This window comes from Sapajus apella, unplaced genomic scaffold (genome assembly GCF_009761245.1).
Source record: "Sapajus apella isolate SASKATOON/1434 unplaced genomic scaffold, GSC_monkey_1.0 scaffold54, whole genome shotgun sequence".
NCBI lineage: Eukaryota > Metazoa > Chordata > Mammalia > Primates > Cebidae > Sapajus > Sapajus apella.
The window spans coordinates 1,309,216-1,333,505 of NW_022436994.1; the positions used below are offsets into that span (position 1 = coordinate 1,309,216).

Below are 24,290 nucleotides of genomic sequence, written 5' to 3' on the forward strand. Positions count from 1 at the left end.
AATTCTGTGAAGAAAGTTAATGGTAGCTTGATGGGGATAGCATTGAATCTATGAATTACTTTGGGCAGTATGGCCATTTTCATGATATTTATTCTTCCTATCAATGAGCATGAAATGTTTTTTCATTTGTTTTTGTCCTCTCTTATTTCCTTGAGAGGTGGTTTGTAGTTCTCCTTGAAGAGGTCCTTCACATCCCTTGTAAATTGTATTCCTACATATTTTATTCTCTTTGTAGCAATTGCGAATGGAAGTTCACTCATGATTTGGCTCTCTTTGTCTATTATTGGTGTTCGGGAATGCTTGTGATTTTTGCACAGTGATTTTTTATTTTGAGACATTTGCTGAAATTGCTAATTAGCTTAAGGGGATTTGGGCTGAGATGGGGTTTTCTAACTATACAATCATGTAATCTGCAAACAGAGACAATTTGACTTCCTTTCTTCTTATTTGAATACCTTTTATTTCTTTCTCTTGCCTGATTGCCCTGGCCAGAACTTCCAATAATATGTTGAATAGGAGTGGTGAGAGAGGGCATTCTTGTCTTCTGCAAATTTTCAAAGGCAATGCTTCCAGCATTTGCCCATTCAGTATGATATTGGCTGTGGGTTTGTCATAAATAGCTCTTATTATTTTAAGCTATGTTCTATCAATACCTAGTTTATTGAGAGGTTTTAGCATGAATGGGTGTTGAATTTTATTGAATGCCTTTTCTGCATTTAATGAGATAATCATGGGGGTTTTTGTCATTGGTTCTGTTTATGTGGTGGATTACATTTATTGATTTGCGTATGTTGAACCAGGCCTGCATCCCAGGGAAGAAGCCAACCTGATCGTGGTGGATAAGCTTTTTGGTGTGCTGCTGGATTCTGTTTGCCAATATTTTATTGAGGATATTTGCACTGATGTTCATCAGGGAAATTGACCTGAAATTTTCTTTCTTTTTTTTTTTTTGGTTGTGTCTCTGCCAGGATTTAGTATCAGGATGATGCTGGCCTCATAAAATGAGTTAGGGAGGAGCCCCTCTTTTTCTATTATTTGGAATAGTTTCAAAAGGAATGGTACCAGCTCCTCTTTGTACCTCTGGTAGAATTTGGCTGTAAATCCATCCACTGGCTTCTTTTTTTTTGTTTTGGTAGGCTATTAATTACTTCCTGAATTTCAGAACTTGTTATTGGTGTATTCAGGGATGTGACTTCTTCCTGGTTTAGTCTTGAGAGGGTGTATGTGTCCAGGAATTTATCCATTTCTTCTAGATTTTCTAGTTTATTTGTGTAGAGGTGTTTATAGTATTCTCTGATTGTAGTTTGTATTTTTGTGGGATCAGTGGTGTTATCCCCTTTATCATTTTTTATTGTGTCTATTTGATTCTTCTCCCTTTTCTTATTTATTAGTCTGGTTCGAGGTCTATCTATTTTGTCAATCTTCAAAAAACCAGCTCACAGATTCACTGATTTTCTGAAGGGATTTTCATGTCTCTATCTCTGTCAGTTCTGCTTTCATCTTATTTATTTCTTGTCTTCTGCTAGTTTTTGAATTTGTGGGCTCTTGCTTCTCTAGTTCTTCTAATTGTGATGTTAAGTTGTTGATTTCAGATCATTCCTGCTTTCTACTGTGGGCATTTAGTGCTATAAATTTTCCTTCAAATACTGCTTTAGCTTTGTCCCAGAGATTCTGGCACATTGTGTCTTTGTTCTCATTGGTTTCAAATTATTTATTTATTTCTGCCTTATTTCATTATTTACTCAGGAGTAATTCAGGAGCAGGTTTTTCAGTTCCCATGTAGTTGTGCAGTTTTAAGTGAGTTTCTTAATCCTGACTTCTAATTTGATTGCACTGTGGTCTGAGAGACTTATGATTTTTTCTTTTTTTTTTTTTTTTGCATTTTCTGAAAAGTGTTTTACTTCCAATTATGTGATCAATTTTAGAATAATTGTGATGTGGTGCTGAGAAGAAAGTGTATTCTGTGGATTTGGGGTGGAGAGTTCTTTAGATGTCTATTAGGTCTGCTCGGTCCGGTGCTGAGTTCAAGTCTTGAATATCCTTGTTAATTTTCTGTCTTGTTGATCTGTTTAATATTGACAGTGGGATGTTAAAGTCTTCCTATATTATTTTGTGGGAATCTAAGTCTCTTTGTGGTCTCTAAGAACTTGCTTTATCAATCTGCGTGCTGCTGTATTGGATGCATATATATTTAGGATAGTTATTTCTTCTTCTTGCATTAATTCCTTTGCCATTATGTAATGCCCTTTTGTCTGTTTTGATCTTTGTTGGTTTAAAGTATGTTTTATTAGGGACTAGGATTGCAACCCCTGCTTTTTTTTGCTTTCCATTTGCTTGGTAAGTCTTCCTCCATCCGTTTATTTTGAGCCTCTGTGCATCTTTGCATGTGAGATAGGTCTCCTCAATACTGCACACTGATGGGTTTTGACTCTTTATCCAATTTGCCATTCTGTGTCTTCTAATTGGGGCATTTAACCTCTTTACATTTAAGGTTAATATTGTTATGTGTGAATTTGATCCTGTCTTTATGATGATAGCTTTTGCCCATTAGTTGATGCAGTTTCTTCATTGTGTCGATGGTCTTTACAATTTGATATGTTTGTACAGTGGCTAGTACTGCTTTTTTCTTTCCATATTTAGTTCTTCCTTCAGGAGCTCTTGTAAGGCAGGCCTGGTGGTGGCAAAAATCTCTCAGCATTTGCTTATATATAAAGGATTTTATTCTTCACTTATGAAGCTTAGTTTGGCTGGATATGAAATTCTGGGTTGAAAATTCTTTAAGAATATCTAATATTGGCCCCCACTCTCTTCTGTAAAATTTATACAGAGAGATCTTCTGTTAGTCTGAAGGGCTTCTTTTGTGGGGAACCTGACCTTTCTCTCGGCTGCACTTAACATTTTCTCCTTCATTTCAACCTTGGTGAATCTGAATATTATGCGCTTGGGGTTGCTCTTCTCGAGGATTATCTTTGTGGTGTTCTCTGTGTTTCCTGAATTTGAATGTTGGCCTGCCTTGCTAGGTTGGGGAAGTTCTCCTAAAAAATATCCTGAACAATGTTTTCCAACTTGGTTCCATTCTCCCTGTCACTTTCAGGTACACCAATCAAACATAGGTGTGGTCTTTTCACATAGTCTCATATTATTTGGAGGCTTTGTTTATTCCTTTTCATTCTTCTTTCTCTAATCTTGTCTTCACACTTTATTTCATTAAGTTGATCTTCAATATCCATTATTCTTTCTTCTGCTTGATATGCGTGTATGCTTCATGAAGTTCCTGAGCTGTGTTTTTTAGCTCCATTGTGGTCATTTATGTTCTTCTCTAAGCAGGTTATTCTAGTTAGCAATTCCTCTAACCTCTTTTCAAAGTTCTAAGCTTACTTTCATTGGATTAGAACATGCTCCTTTAGCTCGCAGGAGTTTGTTGTTACCCTTCCTTTGAAGCCTGCTCTGTTAATTCATCAAGCTCATTCTCCATCCAGTTTTGTTCCCTTGATGGTGAGGAGTTGTGATCCTTTAAAGAAGAGATATTCTCGTTTTTGAAATTTTCAGCCTTTTTGTGCTGGGTTTTCCTCATCTTCTTGGATTTATCTGCCTTTGGTTTTTGATGATGGTGACCAGGTGGAGTTTTGTGTGAATGTCCTTTTTGTTGATGTTGGTGCTATTCCTTTCTGTTTGTTAGTTTTCCTTCTAACAGTCATGTCCCTCTGCTATAGGTCTACTGTAGTTTTTTGCTGGACATCCACTGTAGACCTTCTTTTTCTGGGTAGCTCTAGCAGAGGCTGCAGAACAGCAAAGATTGCTCCCTTTTCACTTTTCTGGAAGCTTCATCCAAGGGGGACACTGCCAGATACCAGCTGGATCTCCTCTGTATGAGGTGTCTGTCCACCCCTGTTGAGAGGTGTCTCTCTGTCAGGAGGCATGTGGGTCAGGGACCCACTTGAGGAGGCAGTCTTTCCCTTAGGAGAGCTCAAGAACTGTGCTGAGAGATCCACTGCCCTCTTCTGAGCTGTCAGGCAGAAACGTTTAAGTCTGCTGAAGTTACACCCACAGCCGCCCTTTCCCCCAGGTGTTCTGTCCCAGGTACATGGGAGTTTTATCTATAAGCCCCTAACTGGGGCTGCTGCCTTTCTTTCAAAGATGCCCTTCCCAGAGATGAGGAATCTAGAGAGGCAGTCTGGCTACAGTGGCTTTGCCAAGCTGTGGTGGGCTCTGCCCAGTTCCAACTTCCTGGTGGCTTTGTTTATACTGTGAGGGGAAAGCTGCCTACTTAAGCCTCAGTAATGGTGGATGCCCCTCCCCCCACCAGGCTTGAGCATCCCAGGTTGACTTCAGACTGCTGTGCTGGCAGCGAGAATTTCAGGCCAGTAGATCTTAGCTTGTTGGGCTCTGTGGGGGTGGGCTCCACTGAGCTAGACCACTTGGCTCCCTGCCTTCAGCCCCCTTTCCAGGGGAGTGAATGTTTCTGTCTTTCTGGGATTCCAGGCACCACTGGGATACAAAGAATATCCTCTTCAGCTCTCTCAGTGTGTGCCCAAATGGGCTCCCAGTTTTGTGCTTGAAACCCTGGTCCCTGGTGGCATAGGCAGTTAAGGGATCATGGGAAAGGCATAGTATCTGGGCCAGAATCTACCATTCCTCATGGCACAATCTCTCATGGCTTCTCTTGGCTAAGGGAGGCAGTTCCCTGACCCCTTGTGCTTCCTGGTGAGATGATGCCCCACCCTGCTTCTGTTCACCTTCTGTGGGCTGCACCCACTGTTTAACCAGTCCCAATAAGATGAGCTGGGTACCTCAGTTGGAAATGCAGAAATCACCAGTCTTCTGCCTTGATCTTGCTGGGAGCTGCAGACTGGAGCTGTTCATCTCTGGCCATCTTGCCAGCCACCACTGCATATGTTTTCTTATAAGCTGTTCAACAATACTTTAGTAGGTAGAATGATGACCCGGAGAAACATCCAAATCCTTATTTCTGAAATGTTTGAATATGTTAGATGACATGCCACATAGGAGTTTTGCAGATATGATTAAGTCAAGGTTCTCACAATAGGGAGATTGTGCTGGATTATTTGGGTGGTCTCAATGGATCTCAGGGGTGAGAATGAAAGATGGAAGCAAGAGACAGGGTGTCAAAGTGATTCACCATGGGAAAGTCTTGGCCAAGTCATTGCTTATGTTGAGATGGAGGAAGGAGACAAGAGCCAAAGGATGTGGGCCAAGGAATGCAGGCAACCTCTAGAACTAGAAAGGTGGAAATGTGTTCTCCCTGGAGCCTCCAGAATGAAGGCAGCCCTGCTGACACCTTGGATGTTAGCTGATTGAGACTCATTTTAAAATTGTGACCTTCAAAACTATAATATAGTACATTTGTGTTGCTTTAAGCCACTAAATTTATGGCAATTTGTTACAGCAGCCACAGAAATCTAGTAATAAAAATGTTAAGACAGTATTGAATCCTCATTAGAAATGGGAAAATTGACTTCTAAACATGTTATGCTATTCAATATTTAGCCAACATTTCAACGCAGAGCCAGGACTGAAATGTAGACGTTTCCTACACTAAAACCTATCTCCTGGCACTCTCTCTAACTGCCACATCACAGTAGATGTAGAAATATATAATTAAGAAATCATTTTTAAAAGCAAGTGTCTTCATATAACTGATAACAGCAGAATAGCTTTCTTGCAAAATATGAGTATGTACATGCTTGCATGCAATTAAAATGATAGGTTTCATTCTCTCAGTGAGCTTGTGCCCCTGGGCTATGACTTTTACAAGTGCTTCTCTGGTTTTATTGTCTCTAGGTGAGACAATAAATCCTGGTGCCTGATGTCAGGTATTTTTCTTCACCCACTTCAAGGAATACGGGTGGTTTAACTTGAATGTTTTTTTTTCTTACATGAATTAGGCTCAGGTAAATTAGGTTCTTTTGAGGGCAGTATTTTGTTGACAGAACTGAGAGCTCAGACATATTTTTAAATGGTGACTTTTCTGCTTTCCTGATGAAATCGCAGGGGATATTTTTTTCTGTGTGTGTGTGTTTTAACCCTGAAAACATGGTGGTGCTGCTAGAGGTAAAAATCTCAAAAATTTGAGGCCCCCTAAAACTTCTTCCCCCACCCCCAGAGTTTTTAACTGTCAGACTTGTCCATATTGAGCCATCAGTAATTCTTCAATAATACTTTATGTCTTTTTGACAGTACAGCCATAGCAGTGGGCTTCTGCCTCTGAACTTGTTCTTCCTAAGCTTTGATTTTCAGTCCCTGCTTGTCTCTCCAGTTTTCAGGTCAGTGGTTTGCCCAGTGACTTTAATTCTTTGCTGTATATAAAGAAAGTTGTTGATTTTCAGCTTGTTCAGCTTTTTCCTTGTTGAGAGGATGAGAATGATGACTTCCAAGCTTTTTCTATGTTAGATCAGAAAATGGGATTCTGCTGTGTCTTTTTGCATGACTGCATTTGATCATCTGATTGCTTTCTCATGGTCTTCTTGTTCATTTCTTGCTCATTCTTAGAATCACACAATTTCCTGAAGTTGTGTTTTAGTGGAATTGCATATTTGAAGATCACACTTAGAGTATTAGGGATATTTACGGCTATTGGGTTGTCTTTGCTTTTCATTTTTTTTGGGGAAATAGAGCTGGATAATTATTTAATTTTGGAAAGGAATAAATTTTGAATTTGTACTAGTGTTTTGAATTTGTTTCTAATGACAAGAAAACACTTCTCATTTATTTTATTTTCACAATATACATTTACTAGTTTCAAAATGGCAAATGAAATGTTCCCACTAGCAACAATATTATTGAATGCCAGTTAGGATCTCTTTCTGTTCTTTCGTATCTTTATTTTAGTAGTAATTCTTGAAGCCACTTTTGGTGGGGTACTGTGGCAGGCCAGGTCTCACTAATGCAAACCTCCATAACAGTTGTTTCAGTACTGAATGAGTGGTTAAGTTAAACAGTAAGAGCCAGTGCCCTTTTACAAATGCTAGGCTGTAACAAAAGCCAACCAAAAGTTTTGCCTAGGCATCTCCTGGGCCTTAAAACATGACAAAATAATGTAGGAATTATTTACAGGACCCATTTGGAATTAAACAGGTTTTATTATAGGTTCAAAGAAACTCCCCAGGCCTCCATAAACATGTTTACTGGGGGTCTGAAGGAACTCCCCAAACCTTCATGATTTAGCAGGAGACAGATACGGCTGATCACCCCAGCACCTGGACTCATTTAGATTTAAGTAAATTTACTGAGGCTCCAGATGAAGTTCTTCAGTACTCATAACTTAGTTATAGATTAGAAGAAGTTAATCACGTATGTCTGTAGATGTATGCACACTTACATGTAGACGTGTAGCTTAGAAGATATATAAGCTTTGGAAACCTTTGTAATTTTGAGTTGGTCTGGTGTTAATTTCCAGGCCATTTCACTATAAACTGTTACAGAAATAAAAACTCCCTTCCTTGCCAGTTCATTTGCATCTTGTTGTTGGGCCATGAGTAATAGCACCCCAACCCTCAGTTTAGTCTAGGAACAAAATTTGTCATGCCAGCCCAGGAGAGACTTGGGACAGCGCTGTTTTTGGTGGCCAGTGGCTTGCAATGAGACAGTCTTCAGGAGGATCCCACCAGCTGCCAGTGAGATTTTCCTGGGAATTCTCCCAAAGGGTATTCTGTGCACAAAATTGCATGTCCCTTTCACTACTGGGGAAGAACACAGATCAGCAGCAGATGCACTCGAAGGGTGCGGTAACCGATCATATGCCAGGAACCTACTGTTTTCCTATTTGTTCAGTACTGCTGAAGGAAGCAATAGGGTTTGCTCATACACCTGCTTTGCATTTTGGTCAAAATCAGATTTTGAGTTGGTTTTGAGTCTGTTTTGCCTGAGTGCATTCCCCATTGTGTTGTCCAAAAATTGTCTCCACTTATTTGTGTATCTGCCTTATTCCTTTGATATCATGTAAACTTGAAAATGGGAGGTATTGGGTCCATTCCTGCTGAGAGGCCTCTGGGAAGGAAAAATATTTCTTTAGTATCTCAATAATTAAAAGTCAGCTTCATTAAAAGCTAACATCCAAGATGTGTATGTTTATATGTGCATGTATGCATTTGTGCATGTTTGTATTTAAAAGGCCTTCACGTTTTTGTTTCTGTTTTGTTTATTTCTCTCCTAGGACCTTGCCTTTTTGAGCAAAAGTTTTTTTTTCTTGTCAGTTGACTGAATTCTGCTTTCTTCATTAATAGCTATTACAACAGAATCTCCTCCGGGATTTCTAAGAAAAAGTATAATTTAGACACTTGGAAAAGTTTTTGTTTGGAAAAAAAATGTTTTAAATGCACTGTAAAAGCATCACATGGTCTAGCTTCATAATAATTCTCCCTTTTGAAAACCCAGGATTCAGTGTGGGCTCCTAGATCTGGTTAAAGAGTAGGTAGTCAAAATCTAAATAAAGTTAGACTCCTTACAGATTCCTGTAATACATTTCTATAATTTTATGTTTGATTTCCGTATCCATCTTTAATCTCCCTCTAGCACCACCCAGACTTTTTCTCTGTGTACCTTCAGATGTAAATCTTGCTATTTGATTTTTCACCTGAGTTGTTTCTGTTAATATGCAGATTTAGAGCTATTTAGCTGACAAATTCCAGAGTAATAAGCCAGGTTATTAAGAGTTTGCAAGTGTAAGATAGGAAAAAGGAAGTCTTATGAATCTGTAAAATGTGCTTCTATTGGCATGCCTAATAGATCTATGTATTTATGTCTTGTGTACACCATGTTTCATTCCTGAAAATATATAAAAGAGTTCTAATAAATTGGCTCAAAGCAAAATAAAGGCACTTAAATACTTTAACCAAAACAAAAAAAAAGAAAAACTAGCCAAATGCTATTTCAAGTTTATGTGACTTAAGTAAAATCTTTAATAAATAAGCGAGCTTTAAAATCATTGATCAAGTAATATTAGAAATGTCTTAAAATTACCAGCATACATTATTGTTTGCATGTATTGATCAGACAATTTCATACTTTTCCCTGCCATATATTATAAGGTGTCAAAATTTGGCACAGAGGCTACAAAACTACAACTCAGCTCAAAACAGAATGATCTTTGCTCATGTAATTTTTAATAAATAAACCATTAATATTGATTTAATAAAGATAACTACATCTTGAATTATTTAATAAAATACTCTAACTTCTAATCTTGTGGCCTTAGGCAGTCTAGTTCACAGATATGAAGAAAGTTTTCCTGAGAAAGGACTGTTACCATTTTTGTTTCACAGCTAAACTATAAACTAAATGAATGAATAAGAATAGCTTGGAGGTCAGAAACAAGATGGAGTCAGTTAGGTTGGATCATTTTCACTGTCTCAGTTATAATATTGCAATGGTGGTTTCATAACTTTAGATGATGACTATCACAGTTTTTATAAATAATCCAGGTAAGTGTTTAAAATAAATAATTAGATAAATGTAATGGGATAAATACTCATAAACAAATTTGTCATAATTTAGAATCTAAAGTTATATTAAACAACAGATATTTCATTATTTGGGTATTTTCTAATAAAAATATATTTTAGAAAAATGCTCTTTCTAAAAATTATATCCTTTTGAAAGGGTAATTCATTTTTGTCTAATTCAAAACTTACTTTAAGGTCACATATAAAACAAGGTAAAAGAAAGTTATAAAGATAAAAGAATTTCAAAGAGTATTAGTAAAATAAAAATATCTTCAAAAATGTAAACATTTGGCCTAACTTATGCAGGTCAAATATTAGGTTTGCTCATGTTTTTGGACATAAATTGCTTCTTTGACTTAAAAATTGTTCAATCTATTTTGGAGTGTTAAAATCTAGATGAGTCCTAGGGACATATGAAATTAACCATGCCCCTAGCTATGCAAAAAGCTATTAAAGAAAAGAGGTTTAATATAAGAACAGATCTTGTATGGTAAATTCTTGTCCTAAAGTAAAATAACTGGTTGTTTAAAAAGAGGCATGTTTAGGACAAGTCAGAAAGTCAAGGCATGTCGTACCTTGTCTGTGTAGTCATGAAAGAATTTATGAAAGGAAATTTATGCAAGAAATATTGTACAATTTAAAGGTAATTAGACTCCCTAAATACTTTATAAAATATCCCTATGACTCTTAGCTGTACAACTTGCCTGTTTTACAGTTAGGTAAGGCCTAGAACACATGAAGTTAAATGCTGGAATAAATGAGAGTACCTGCACTTCTGTCTAGGTCCTAGGCTCCACTCATAGTACATAATTAAAATCCCAAACTTACCAAGGTTTTCACCAAAAGTAAAGGTTGATAAGAGTTAACAGTGTAACATGTATTTAAGAACTACTGGACCACATGTGGTGGCTCATGCCTGTAATCCCAGCACTTTGGGAGGCCAAGGTGGGTGGATCACCTGAGTCAGGAGTTTGAGACCAGCCTGACTAATATGGCAATATCCCATTTCTCCTAAAAAATACAAAAAAAAAAGAAAAAAAAATAGCCAGGCATTGTGGTGGGCGCCTTTACTCCCAACTACTCGGGAGGCTGAGACAGGAAAATTGCTTGAACCCAGGAGGTTGCAGTGAGCTGAGATCACACATTTGGGAGACAGAGTAAGACTCCATCTCAAAAAAAAAAAAAGAAAGAAAAGAAAAAGAAAAAAGAAATGTTGAAGAAACAGTTTACATACAGGTATGTAAAGAAAGTAAAATATACTTTTGGTAAAAAGATTATAAGGAGGTATGAGAATGTAGATTTTTGCCTAGATTAAAAGATGACATGATTATTTTAAGTTGGATGAAATAAAGCTGTAGGTTTTAGCAAATTGCAGAAGGTTGATTTTAAGGGAAGTTCTGTGTGTAAACATATTGGCTAAAGTTAAAGGGTTATCATCCTTTTTTTTTTCTTCTGTAAATGGAATGCTAAAATAAAAACTCAACAGGTTTCTTTTAGAGCACTAACATGCTCTTTAACAAAAATTGTAAAGGGTTACAAAAGATCTATGAAAATCTTACCTATTGTCAAACATTAAAACTGGATAAATATGTCTGTAACATCTGGTTAAGAATTGGGCTTAGCATTAATAGTACACTAAAGTATAGGTGAAATTTGGCTTATTTGGAATAAAAATTATACAGGAAGTATTGTCAAATATAAAATGGTGTTTGTCTTTCTTTGGGATTTGTTTTTATAAATATGTTATTGGTATGTGTTCCAAAATCATGTGAAACTCCTATAATTCTGATATATCTTAGTGTATGTTACCAGTAATAATTACAATTGTTATGCTAAATTATTGTGTGCCACAGAGACAGCAGATATCCTTGTCAGTTGTATCTTTAATTATGGCTACCCTAAAACTTTTTGTCATTCATAAACAGTTGTTGTCTTGTTTTGGTCATCTTTAGAAGGTGGTTTTATAATAAGCGATAAAGCTCTCAAAGGCGCTCTTGAATGCAGATTTCTGATAATTTTGGAGATTGTGATATTAGAATAGAGGAAAAACATTCACGACCCTTGAAGAGCCAAAATGTTCATTAATATCAAGCAGGAAAGGAATTAAATGCATGAACTGAACTAATAGAAGACTGAAGAGATTGTTTTGACCTTTTGCTTAAATGTTGTTAATCCTTTGTTTTGTTTTTCAGAGTCAAAGAAATTTTCTTTTGGGCTTTTAACAAGTATAATACCATGAACAAAATTTGGAGCATATTTGTTTTTCCTCTACCTAATTTCTCTAGAATTTGGAAACTGTTTGTGAGTATTCTTAATTTGTAGCAATACAGTTATTTCTGTAAGTGCCATAGAATCTGTTTTCTTTTGTACCTGAACACAATTGGAAAAACTGTTTCTTTTACCAAGGTGTTGACGGGTATGGTATGTTCTCCTTTAAGGAATCAAAGTAGACTTATGAAGCCAATAAAGTCCTTGGACAACTGGCCTTATATTTTGTGTACACAGTCCCTGTAACAAGGTTTCTGATCTGTGGTAAGTAAAGAATGTCACTTTTTGACAGGTCAGGAACCCCAAGTTATCTTGGAACCTGAAAAGGAGAGGAATTCACCCAGCTCATTGCTATTGACGGTACAAATCCATGGCTGACCTTTGGTGTTAAAAAGTTCTTATCTCAGACTCCTTCTAGGGAGCAAAGCTCCATCAAAGCCAATTTAAAAAGCCTATGTAAAAAATAATTACTCTTGCTGTGCTATATATAAATAATGAGACCAAGTATAACAAGGGTAACTAGTCTTACCATGATTTGTTTTTTAATAAATATAGGAAACTGGAGAGAAAAAAATTATGTTTCAAAAACTATAGTATACCTGTTGTTAAATTCTAGTCTGGCTAATGTTTTTCAATTTTTATTATTTTCTAGAGTTTGGATTAAATTCTAATTTCCTGGCTACAAGTCTCCAAAATAATGTTTTCATTTTCTTCCTTTCCTTTTCCCCCATCCATCGTAATTTGAAATCACTGAAATCTATAACCTGTGCTTTCTTAAATTCCTGTGAACTGAAGACTAGATAACTTAAACTTCAGAAGAAAACAGCAACAACTTATTTATATGTCTTGCTATTGCATAATATTATGTTTCAGCAGATGCTGCCTCTAAGCCCCCAAAACAGAGAGTTCTACCAGGAACAAATTGACTTCTCCCACTCCAGTGCTGTGTTTGGTGCTCCATAACAAAGACCCCTTTCAGCCAGAAGTAGCCAGAAAGATTGTGATGCTCCATCACCCTGCAATTCTCATGATAAATAAATATACAAACATGAGAAAAATCATGCGCAAATTGACAATGGGGATTGTGGCAGGCCAGGTCTCACTAATGCAAGCCTCCATAACAACTGTTTCAGTACTGACTGAATGATTAAGTTAAACATTAAAAGCCAGTGCCTTTATACAAAGGCTGGGATGTAATAAAAGTCCATTAAGAGTTTTGCCTAGACCTTTACTGGGCCTTAAAGCATGACAAAATAATGAAGGAATTCTTAACAGAACCCATTTAGGATTAAGCAAGTTTTATTATGTGTCTGAAGAACCTCCTCAGGCCTCCACAAACATGTTGATTGGGGGTCCGAAGGAACTCCCCAAACCTTCATGACTTAGCAGAGGCAAGATAAGAGTGATCTCTCCCGCACCTGGACCCATTTAGATTAAGTAAATTTACTGAAGTTCCAGAGGAAGTTCTTTATGACTCAGATCTTAGTTATAGATTAAAAGAAGTTAATCACTTTTGTCTTTAGATGAGTACTTTGTAATGTTGAGTTGGTTTGGTGACAATTTCCAGGCCTCCTTCCTGTAATCAGTTGCGGAAATAAAAACTCTCTTCCTTCCCAGTTCATCTGCATCTCACTATTGGGCCATGAGAAATAGCAGCCCAACCTCAGTTTGGTCTCATTTTGGTATGACACTCATTTGGCAGAGTTAGGCTCTTTTATATGGCGTCGTATGCTTAATTTTTGTTTGACTACATCTTACAGGGAACCCTGTTTCTCCTTGCTTCTTTTAGTCACATTAAGTCATAGAAAGTAAGAATCAATGTCTTATCCTGCTATTAAATACTGAGAAAAAATCAGTTAAGTAGCAGGAATAGCAAGCTAATATCCGATTATTTGAACTTAGACTATGATTTGATACTAAGAATGCACTTCATTAGAATAGGTGATTTATGTAGGGCTGTCCCTTACATCTTTTCACAGGTCACACTGTAACCTAGAATTTCAGCTACATTGAAATCACACGTTCTTCTCACTAGTGCCTTTTCAAGGCAAGATTACAGAAAGAGGTATAAAGAATACAATCAATGTCTAGTCATTAAAACTTCAATTTAGCATTAGGTAAGTCTCACAGATTGCAGTTGGGAATTGAAAAGCAAGTCATTTTTTCACACATCCATCACTTCACAGACATTATAAGCCTTGACCCTGTTTTTCAATGGCCATTCCATCTGCCCTACTTTTAACATTCAAGAGCATGTGCTCTCAGTTTCTTGTTTGCTAGGTGTTCACTCTGCTATATTGTACTCCTTGTTTGTTTTTGCAATCAACTCTGTGGTCTAATTTTTTACTTATGTTGAAGCTTTATTAACATTTAGTACACAATTTTAAAGAAATTTAGCAAACTGATCTTTGTCAAAGGAGCAAGAATAATGTAATTAAAGAAGGATAGTTTTTTTTAACAAATGATGCTAGCAGAGTGTGATGGCTCACACCATTAATCCCAACACTTTGGGAGGCTGAGGCAGGAGGATCACTTGACATCAGTAGTTTGAGACTAGCTTGGTCAATGTGGTGAAACACCATCTCTACTAAAAATGCAAAAATTAGCAGGACGTGGTGGCATGTGCCTGAAATCCCAGCTACTCGGGTGGCTGAGGCAGGAGAAATGTTTGAACTTGCAGGGTGGAGGTTGCAGTGAGCTGAGATCATACCATTGCACTCCAGCATCGGTGACAGAATGAGACTTCATCTCAAAAAACCAAAAAGATGCTGGAACAAATAGATATCTATTATCCAAAAGAGAAAAAAAACTCAAAGGAATCTAGACATAGACCTTATACCCTCCCCTCAAATTATCTGGAAATAAATGGTAAACCTAAAAGTAAAATAGAAAACTATAAAACACCTAGAAAATAACAGGAGAAAATCTAGATGACCTGAGGGTTCATAGGATAACTTTTTAGATACAACACCAGAGTCAGGATCCATAAAAGAAATAATTGATAAGCTGGATTTTATTAAAATTAACAACTCCTGCTCCATGAAAGATAGTATCAAGAGAATGAAAAGACAAGGAACAGACTAGGAAAAATATTTTCAAAAGAAAGCTCTAGTAAGGGGCTGTTATCCAAAATGTACAAAGAACTCTTAAACCTCAGCAATAAGAAAATAAACAACAGAGTTTTAAAAAGTGGGCAAAATACTTGAATGAACAGCTCATCAAAGAAGATATCCAGATGGCAAATGAGCATATGAAGAGATGCTCAAATTCATATGTCATCAGAGAAATTCAAATTAAAACTACCGTGGGATCCCACTACACACCTATGAGAATGGCCCCCATCCAAAACACTGACAATACCAAATGCTGACAAGGATGTAGAACAACAGGAACTCTCATTCAGGGCTGGTGGGGATGCGAATGGTACAGCCATTTTCAAAAATAGTTTGACTATTTTTGAAAATTAAACATACGCTTACCATATGATGCTGCAGTCGGGCTTCTTTGTGTTTGCCAAAATGAACTGAACATCTATGTCCACATAAAAACCTGCACACAGATGTTTATAGCAGCTTTATTCATAATTGTCAAAATTTGGAAGCAACAAAGAAGCAAACTTCAGTAGGTGAAAAGATAAATACACTGTGTAACATCCAGACAATTGAATATTATTCAGCACTAAAAAGTAATTAGCTACCAGGCCATGAAAAGACATGGAGAAGCCCTAAATGCCTGTTGCTAAGTGTAAGAAGCCAATCTGAAAAAGCTACATATCGTATGATTCTAACGACACGGAACTGTGGAAAAGGCAAAACAATGGAGACAGTAAAAAGATCAGTTGTTGCCAGAGGCTAGGGAAGACAGAGAGATAAATAGATAGGTCACATTGGATTTTAGGGCAGTAGACCTATTCTGTATAATACTATTATGGTGGATTCATGTCATTATACATTTGTCCAAACCTATAGAATGCACAATGCCATTACTGAACTTTACCATAAAGTATGTATTTTAGGTGATAATGATATATCAACACAAGATTGTTGATTGTGACAAATGCACCATGCCCATCCAGGATGTGGTCAGTGGGGAGCCTAGACTTGTGTTGAAGCAAGAGGCATATGGAAACTTTCTGGACTTGTTCAATTGTGCTGTAAACCTAAAACTGCTATAAAAAACAGAAAGTTTGTTTTAAAGAAGAAAACCAGAATTTAAAATAACAAAAATACAGTGAGTAAAAACTGGAGCAACAAATTTTTAACACCTTGTTATTTTTTCCTTGTTTTCCCCAAAGTGAGAAATTGATGGTTTTCTTGAAATAACTTGGAACAGGACATTTCCACATCTCTTTATTTTTGTAGGTTGATGAACGTTTTAAAATTAGTTATATGTAGGCATAGTCCGACATCCCAATTTATAGAAGAATAAACTGTGGAAGCAAGTAATTAAATGTTTCAATGATAACATTGATGTTCACCACAGTAAAAGACATTAGTGGAATATCGGAACTTTTATGAGCAGAAATCTGAAGAAAAGAGATAAAATTGTGTCTATATTATGGTAATCATCTAGACAAAATACAAAATCATAGGCAATATTTCAAGGTATCATCAAGAAAACATTTTTGAGGTGAATGGCAATGTGAGGACAGGTATCTTACATTGAATCATCCCATTACTTACAAAAATAGGGCAAAAGCAAGTCCATCTTTGTTATCTCTGTTGACGAGGGAGGCTTATCATCCACCACTTTGATGAGCTTTTGAATTGCTGCCATCACCAGACAGAAGCATGACAGGGTGACTTGCAAACCACTCCTCCTGAGAACATGAGCATCTATGGTAAAAAGTGGAAGCAAACTCAATAGTATCTCTTAATTTATTAAGATTAAGATTAAGATTAAGATTAAGATTAAGATTAAGATTAAGATTAAGTAAGATTCAGGGCACACAGTCCACAGACCCAATTTTGGATTGAGAAAGCAGCGCAACTCTTCTTTCAAGTTATTTTAGGTTCATGAAGTACATATGCAAGTTTGTTATATGGGTATATTGCATAGTGCTGGGGTTTGGGCTTCCACTGAACCTGCTATCCAAATAGTGAACCTAATACCCAATAAGTAGTTTTTCAACCTTCCCATGCTCTTTCTCCCTCCCCCTTTTGGAGTCTCCAGTGTCAATTATTTCCATTCCTTTTTCTTGGTATGGAGTTTTGCTCTTGTTGCCCAGGCTGGAGTGCAATGGTGCAATCTCAGTTCACTGCAGCCACTGCCTCCTGGGTTCAAGCAATTCTCCCACCTCAGCCTCCAGAGTAGCTGGGATTATAGGCACCCACCACCATGCCTGGATAATTTTTTGTATTTTTAGTAGCGATGGGGTTTCACTATGTTGGTCAGGCTGGTCTCGAACTTCTGACCTCAGGTGATCCACCTACCTCAGCCTCACAAAATGTTGGGATCATAGGTGTAAGCCACCGCGACTGGCCTATTATTTCCATTTTTATGTTCCTAGGTACCAATTGTTCAGCTCCCACTTGTAAGTAAAAACATGTGGCATTTGATTTTCTGTTTCTGCATTAATTCACTTAGAATAATAGCCTCCAGCTGCATGCATGTTGCTGCAAAGGACGTGATTTCATCTCTTTTTACAGTTGTATAGTATTGTAGAGTGTATATACACCATTTTCTTTATCCAATCCAAAATTGATGGGCACTTGAGTTGATTTCATGACTTGGTTATTGTGAATAGTGCTGAGATAAGCATACAAGTGCAGGTGTCTATTTGATAGAAGAATTTCTCTTCTTTTGGGAAGATATCTAGTAATGAGATTGCTGGCTCAAATGGTAGTTCTAGTTTCAGTTCTTTGGGAAATCTCCATTCTGTTTTTCAGAGGGGTTGAACTGAGTTACATTCACACCAACAGTGTGTAAGTGTCCTCTTTTCCAAGCATCCTTACTAACATCTGTTATTTTTTGACTTTTTAGTAAGGGCCGTTCTGACTGGTATGAGATGCTATCTCATTTGGTTTTAACTTGCCCTGCATTTCTCTGATGATTAGTGATATTGAGCATTTTTTTTTCATATATTTCTTGTCCTAAAGCAAAACAACTCCTACGACATTTGAGCTTTATGTTTAAAATAATGAGTTAACGAGTAATAAAACACTGGACTTAATTCAAAGGACTTGAATATTTAAGATTGTCAAATTGCCCTCAAGCTGGTTATTCTCGTTTCTGTTTGTCAACAGTATATGAGATGTTTTCATTTTCCATTTCATATAGCATTTCCTTTTGTTTAACATATATAAAGACAAAGATTATTTCTGTTCATTTGCTTTTGACACATTTTTGTAATATGAAAAGTCCTCATGTTATTACTTTGCAATTTATGTTATACCTAGAATATTTCCATTTTACTATTTTATGTCATAGGTAGTGACATCATATTCCCATTTTTTAATGCGTATGCATGTTATCTCTTTTTTATTTTAGTTACCTCAGAGATTAGTATTTTCAATTTTGTGACAAATTTTATTATTATCTTCTAAAACACAATACTTTTGTGTTATTAATTATTTTCTCTATTATTCAGATTTTTTCCTCATTCTATGGTGCTGTTAGTTAAACTCTCACATTATGTGCTTATTAATGTTTATTAAATTGAAAAATTAAAATTATTAATTGTCCTCTTTGTTCCTACCACTATATAATTAAATAATATGATCAACATGATTTTGGATCTTTGAAATTTTGTGGGGTTTACTTTATACTCTATTGTTTTACAAATACTTGAAATCCATATATATGTGTATACTATCCCATGAGGTCTCTATATATTTATCAGATCGTGATTGTTGATTTTAGCTTTTATATTTTTGTAACTTTCTTTATATTTTACAGCTTCATTTTGTAATTTCAGATGAAACTAGATATTTTATAATGTATTAATTTGATTTTATATTTATCAAAATCAAACTATCGCAGTTTTTGCTGTAGTTTGAATTGGTTATTAGGTACACACAAAATCACTATTTTATATATTTTCAGCAGGTTGCTTTTTCAAAAATTTGAATGGCTTATCTAGTAAGAATTCTGACCTAAATTTTGTCTGATATTAATATTGCCACACTATCTTTATTGTTGTTTTGTATTTGAATGTAAATCTTCCTCCATCCACTTATTTTCAGTATTTTTCTATGGCATTATTGTATGATGTGTTTATAAACAGTTTATGACTTGATCTTTAACCCAATCAATATCTCTACCTCTTACTTTTAATGTGTAAGTAAATTTGGTAGTGTAATAGCTAATATGCTGTAACAAAGAGAATCAAATTTCATTGGATTATACAAGAAAGGAGATTACTTCTTTCACATAACATTCTAGGGCCAGGTAGGCTTCACTCCACAAGGTCACCCAGGGATTCAGTAATATCATGGCTCTTCTATCCTCAGCACATAGCTTCATAGATTGCTCCAGTTGTTACTATTTCCAGCCATCAGACAGGAGTGAATCCTCCATGACAAGAGTTTTAAAAAGATGACACGAGAGGAATAAACAGAATTTACTTTTGTATATCACTGATATACAATTATATACAAAATTGATATGCATTGATATACCAGAGCCTGGTTTTATGGCTACGTTTAGCTGCATGCTTTTAAATGGATGGCAAAAACTCAGGAAGATGTAAAAGGCTGTGGAAGACAACTAGATTTAGGCCAGAGTGAACGTAATACATATTTATTTGTTGTGAGTTTTAAAATATATATGTTTTACCATTTTGCATGGTTTTATGTCTACCATTATTTTTCATTACTTTTTCTTTTTAAAAATATTTATGCCTTTTGTTCAGTTCATTGAGTTTTTTTTCATTTTGTTAATTCACTGTTTGCTTTAAAGCTAAATATTTTATGTTCATTCTTTTAATATTTTTAAACATTTTCAAACATGTATACTTAACTAAACTTAAAATGTTTATAGCAAAGGTGAGAGTTTGTTTTAGCATTCTTTTCTATTCTCTAGAATATTTTGACTCCTACTAAGCATGTCCACCCCATTTTAAAGTTTTACCTTTGCTTTTTTTAAAAGAATTAGAATTTATACTCAATAATTAAATTTACTGCCATTTAAAAACACAATATTTTCTTGAGTCCCATAGTTTTTCTTCTTCCGGGTATAGTTATTACCTGTTGAAGTAGTTTCCTTACTTGCTCTCTCAATAAGGATTTCTGTTGTATTAAATTGTATTTGTCTCTCTGGGCTGGAAAATTTATTTTTACCTTACTTTTTAATGCTAGTGCAATAGAGTTTAAAATTTAGGTGATAGTTGTTTTTGTTCAGTGTTATGTAGATATTTACCAACTCATCCTTCGGCTTTATTGTTGCTAATGTGAACTGTGCTATAATTCTAATCGACATATCTCTGAAGGTTGTCAATTCTTTGTGATAATTTTACAACTGCCTCTTTATGTAGTTTTGTGTTCAGTGCTGCTAGTATATATTTAAATTTATAGACTTATGACTGTTTTCGCTAAAGCTCTGATTGTTTATTTCTTCATATATTGCCTCTCCACCTTTCTCGTCATTCTCTCTCTCTTCTTAGAACTGCTCTGAGAGGTATATTGGGGACTGCTGGTCATCTTCCCTGTCTCTTAATTGCTCTGTCACATATTTTCATCTTTTAAATATCAATTGTATTCTCAGTGAACTCTTCTATCTTTTTTTGTTCATTACCACCCATGTTTATTTCTTTTTAGCTAATGTTTTCACAGCTACTTCCATGTGGTGTATCAGGTCCCAGTCTAACTGTGTCTTCACAAGGCAAATTAAGAGTTTTACCCTGTGCAGAGACAGTTATAGAGCTATCTGTAGCTTCCTTGAATTCCTGGTGAAAAAGCTACTCTTTTCTTGGGCTTGCTTTCTAAAACCTTTTAGCTCTGCCTGAAATGGACGCGAGATTATTTTCTTTCTCTTTTTGAGATCAGCCAGGTAGACAGTGGAAGGGTTCACCCCAGCCCCTAGTTACAAGTCTTGAAGCTAGTCCTTTTCTTCATCCTAAGTGATAGTTTTATTTCCCTGGGTTTGGGACTCATCAGGATCACAATCTTAGCCCTGATGTTTGCATTTCTGTTCTTTTCTTGTTTCTGGTATTCCTTTTCAGTTTTATTATTATTTTTCTTTTATTTTTATTATTTTAAACTTAATCTGTCCTATCTATGTGTTTGAAGCACAGGACATGTCCAGTGTGTGACAACACTCTGCCATCTTGACTCTCGCCATTTCGATCTGGCTTTTAAAATTATTATTATTATATTTGGGCTCTGGGGTACATGTGCACATCCTGCATCCTGTAGAATTGTTGCATAGGTACATACATGCCATGTTGGTTTGCTGTCTCCATCCTACCAATCTGGGTTTTTTATGTGCATCAAAACTATCCTGGCTGAGAGCATTGTGGATTTTTTGTTTATTTGTTTTTGTGTGTTTGTTTGTTTGTTTGAGACAGAGTCTTGCTCTTTCGCCGGGTACCAGGCTGGAGTGCAGTGGCATGATCTCGGTTCACTGCAACATCCGCCTCCCGGCTTCAAGCAATTCTCCTGAGTGGACCTTTTATTACCAGGTTCATAGGCATTTTCAGTTCTCATCTTACCACACACCTAACATCCATAGAAACAGCTAAACAGTCACTTCCTTCTCGAAGTTCCTTTATCTTAGTTGACATGACTACTCTTCTGGTCAGGAATTCCTGGCTGCCTTTACTTATTATTTTTATATTCACTTGTCTTCCAAATGCCAAGTTGCTTAGCATTAAGCCTGGTGCCCTATTTTCTTCCCTCTCCTGCTGTACTGAGTGAAATGCAGTGGTTTTTGCCTGCAGAGCTTTCAGTCGGAGTGGAAGATTTTGAATCCTGACAGTCATTTAGGTGCTGTACAATCTTTGTGTCTCAGATTCATCATCTGTAAAATGAAGTTGATATTAACATTTAGGTTAAAGGGCATTTTGAGTATTAATTGAGATAACACGTTAAGCACCTAGCACAGTGCCTTGGCACTCAGCAGATCTTAGGAATGGCATTCATTATTTCTATCATCTATATACCAATAACTTCCAGATTTATAACTCCAGCTGAATTTCTCTGGAAATCTTGAATGCTCCTTCTCACTCCCAATTTGACATTTCCTCTTGATTGTGCAATCTCTGCCTCACACGTAAGGTGCTCAGAATTAACCTCCTGATATTTTGCTTACCTGCTCCCCTTTTATTTTCTGCATTTTAGGGAAGGACAACTTTCTCAACCTAGTGTGAAAATTCAAACACACACAGACATTCTTCATGTTGCTTTCTTTTTTTCAGTCATAGTTCAATCCATCACTAAGTCTTACCAGTTCTATTTACATTATTCAAATGAGGTCATTTCTATTGCTACTCCCATCCCTACAGCCTAAATCAGCATCCTTTTCCACTTTAATAACTTTAACAACTGGCTCAGTTGCCTCCAACCTTCGGGTCTGCCTCCTCCAGGTCATTCGCCTCACAGAAGCCAGAGCGATCATTTTACAAGTTAATGAGCAGAAATGAAAGATGACATATACATTGGTTTAACATATACTATTCCAGAAATTATTTTCTATTGATTGTTTTTGAGACTTTTATGTAAATAAGTAGTATTTTTAACATACAGAACATTCCCCAAATATCATATACAGGTAGACTTTTCATTAGTGTAGAGGGAACAAACTGAGATTTAAAAATATTACCTCCAAAAAGTAATTGCAATGAGGGCATATAGAAACACACTGAATACAATGAAAAACAAGTCCAGGAGAGATTAAGATGGAAAACTTGCATGTTAAGAATTAAAAAAAAATGTCATGAGCAAACAAGAAGGAGTCACTGGAAAAATAAGCAAGAGCTTCACAATAGCTGTGATAGGTATTACATGGCTAATATTAGGTGGAGAATAATTAGTACCTGTATTAGTCTGTTCTCACACTACTATAAGGACGTACATGAGGCTGGGGAATTTATAAAGGGAAGAGGTTTAATTGACTTACAGTTCCACAGGAATGGTGAGGCCTCAGGAGCCCTACAATCTGGCCAAACAGGAAGCAAACACGTCCTTCTTCACAAGGCAGCAGGAGAGAGAAGAATGAGAGCTGAGCGAAGGGAGAAGTCCTTTATAAAACCATCAGATCTTGTGAGAATTTACTCACTATCACCAGTGCAGTAGGTGGAAAAATGCCCCTATTATTCAATTACCTCTCACTGGGTCCCTCCCATGACAGGTGGGTATTATGGAAACTACAATTGAAGATGAAATTTGGGTGGGGACACAACCAAATTATATTAGTACATAAGAAAAGAAAACAGCACAAAGTCAAAAAAAAGGTTAAGATTCCAAAATTAAAAACAAACAACAAAAACAAAAAACCAAACAACTTTACCAATGGGTACATTGTATATAAAAAGAAATATACACCTAGGTTGATCTTGAAGCTTTAGGGGAGAGATGGTAGTAAGAAAACTATTAATATCCTTTGAGATGCTAAAATTTCTATGTCATAAGGCAAATGCAAATGAAAGCAACACTGAGAGCCCACTACACACCTGTGGGAATGGCTGTTATCCAGAACACTGATAATAAAACTGCAGAGGAGGATGCTGAACAGGAACTCTCATTCACTGCTTGTGGGAATGCAAAGGGTTACAACCAGCCTAGAAAACATTTTGGCCATTTCCTGCTGATAAATATGAGAGAAACGTATGTGATAATGTATTTTTGAAAAACATTGTGATTATAAGAAAAATAATTTTCTGAAGAGAAGCATTTATGAAAAGGTATGTTTGATCCGATTTGGAATCTTAGCAATGATATCAAAGATTTGACTACAAAATAAGCTGGAGGCATTCATGCAACACTGTAGAGCTACCAACTGGATTAAATGCAGATGACATAATCAGCTATGTAGAATATACAAACAAATTAAAAAAAAAAACCCCTGAAACTAATAAACCACTATTACACTGTTATAGGACACAAAGTTAATATGCAGATGCAAGGTGCTTTCCTATATACTAGCAATAAACAGTAAAATTTGAAATTAAAAATATAGTATCACTTCTACCAGCAACACAAAAATAATGCAATACTTAAGTATAATTCTAACAAAATATTTGCAAGGTCTATATGAGGAAAACTACAAACCTTATGAAAGAAATTTAAGAAGAGCTAAATAAATGGAGATTTATGCTATATCCATGAATAGGAAAACTCAATATTGCCAAGATTTCAGTACTTCCCAACTTGATATACAGATTCAATGCAATCTTAAAATCTCACAAAATATTTTGTGGATATTGACAAACTATTGTAAAGTTTATATGGAGAGGCAAAAGACACAGAAAAGCCAACACAATATTGAATGAGAAAAACAGTTTCAGAACAGACACCACCCGACTTCAAAATTCACTATAAGGTTATAGGAATCAAGACAGTATAATATTGATGAAAGAATAGACAAACAGATCCATAGAAAAGAATAGAGAACCCAGAAATAGAC

General features: G+C 36.1%; 1 long non-coding RNA gene across 1 annotated transcript; it reads right to left on the minus strand.

Annotated features, from left to right (window-relative positions):
• Positions 1–1,363: 1,363 nt before the first annotated feature.
• LOC116527452 lies at positions 1,364–5,545 on the minus strand. The gene is made up of 3 exons (XR_004258546.1): positions 5,535–5,545; positions 3,812–3,815; positions 1,364–1,609 (listed from the first exon to the last, which is right to left on the minus strand). It is a non-coding gene; the product is annotated as an uncharacterized LOC116527452 (long non-coding RNA).
• Positions 5,546–24,290: the final 18,745 nt, after the last annotated feature.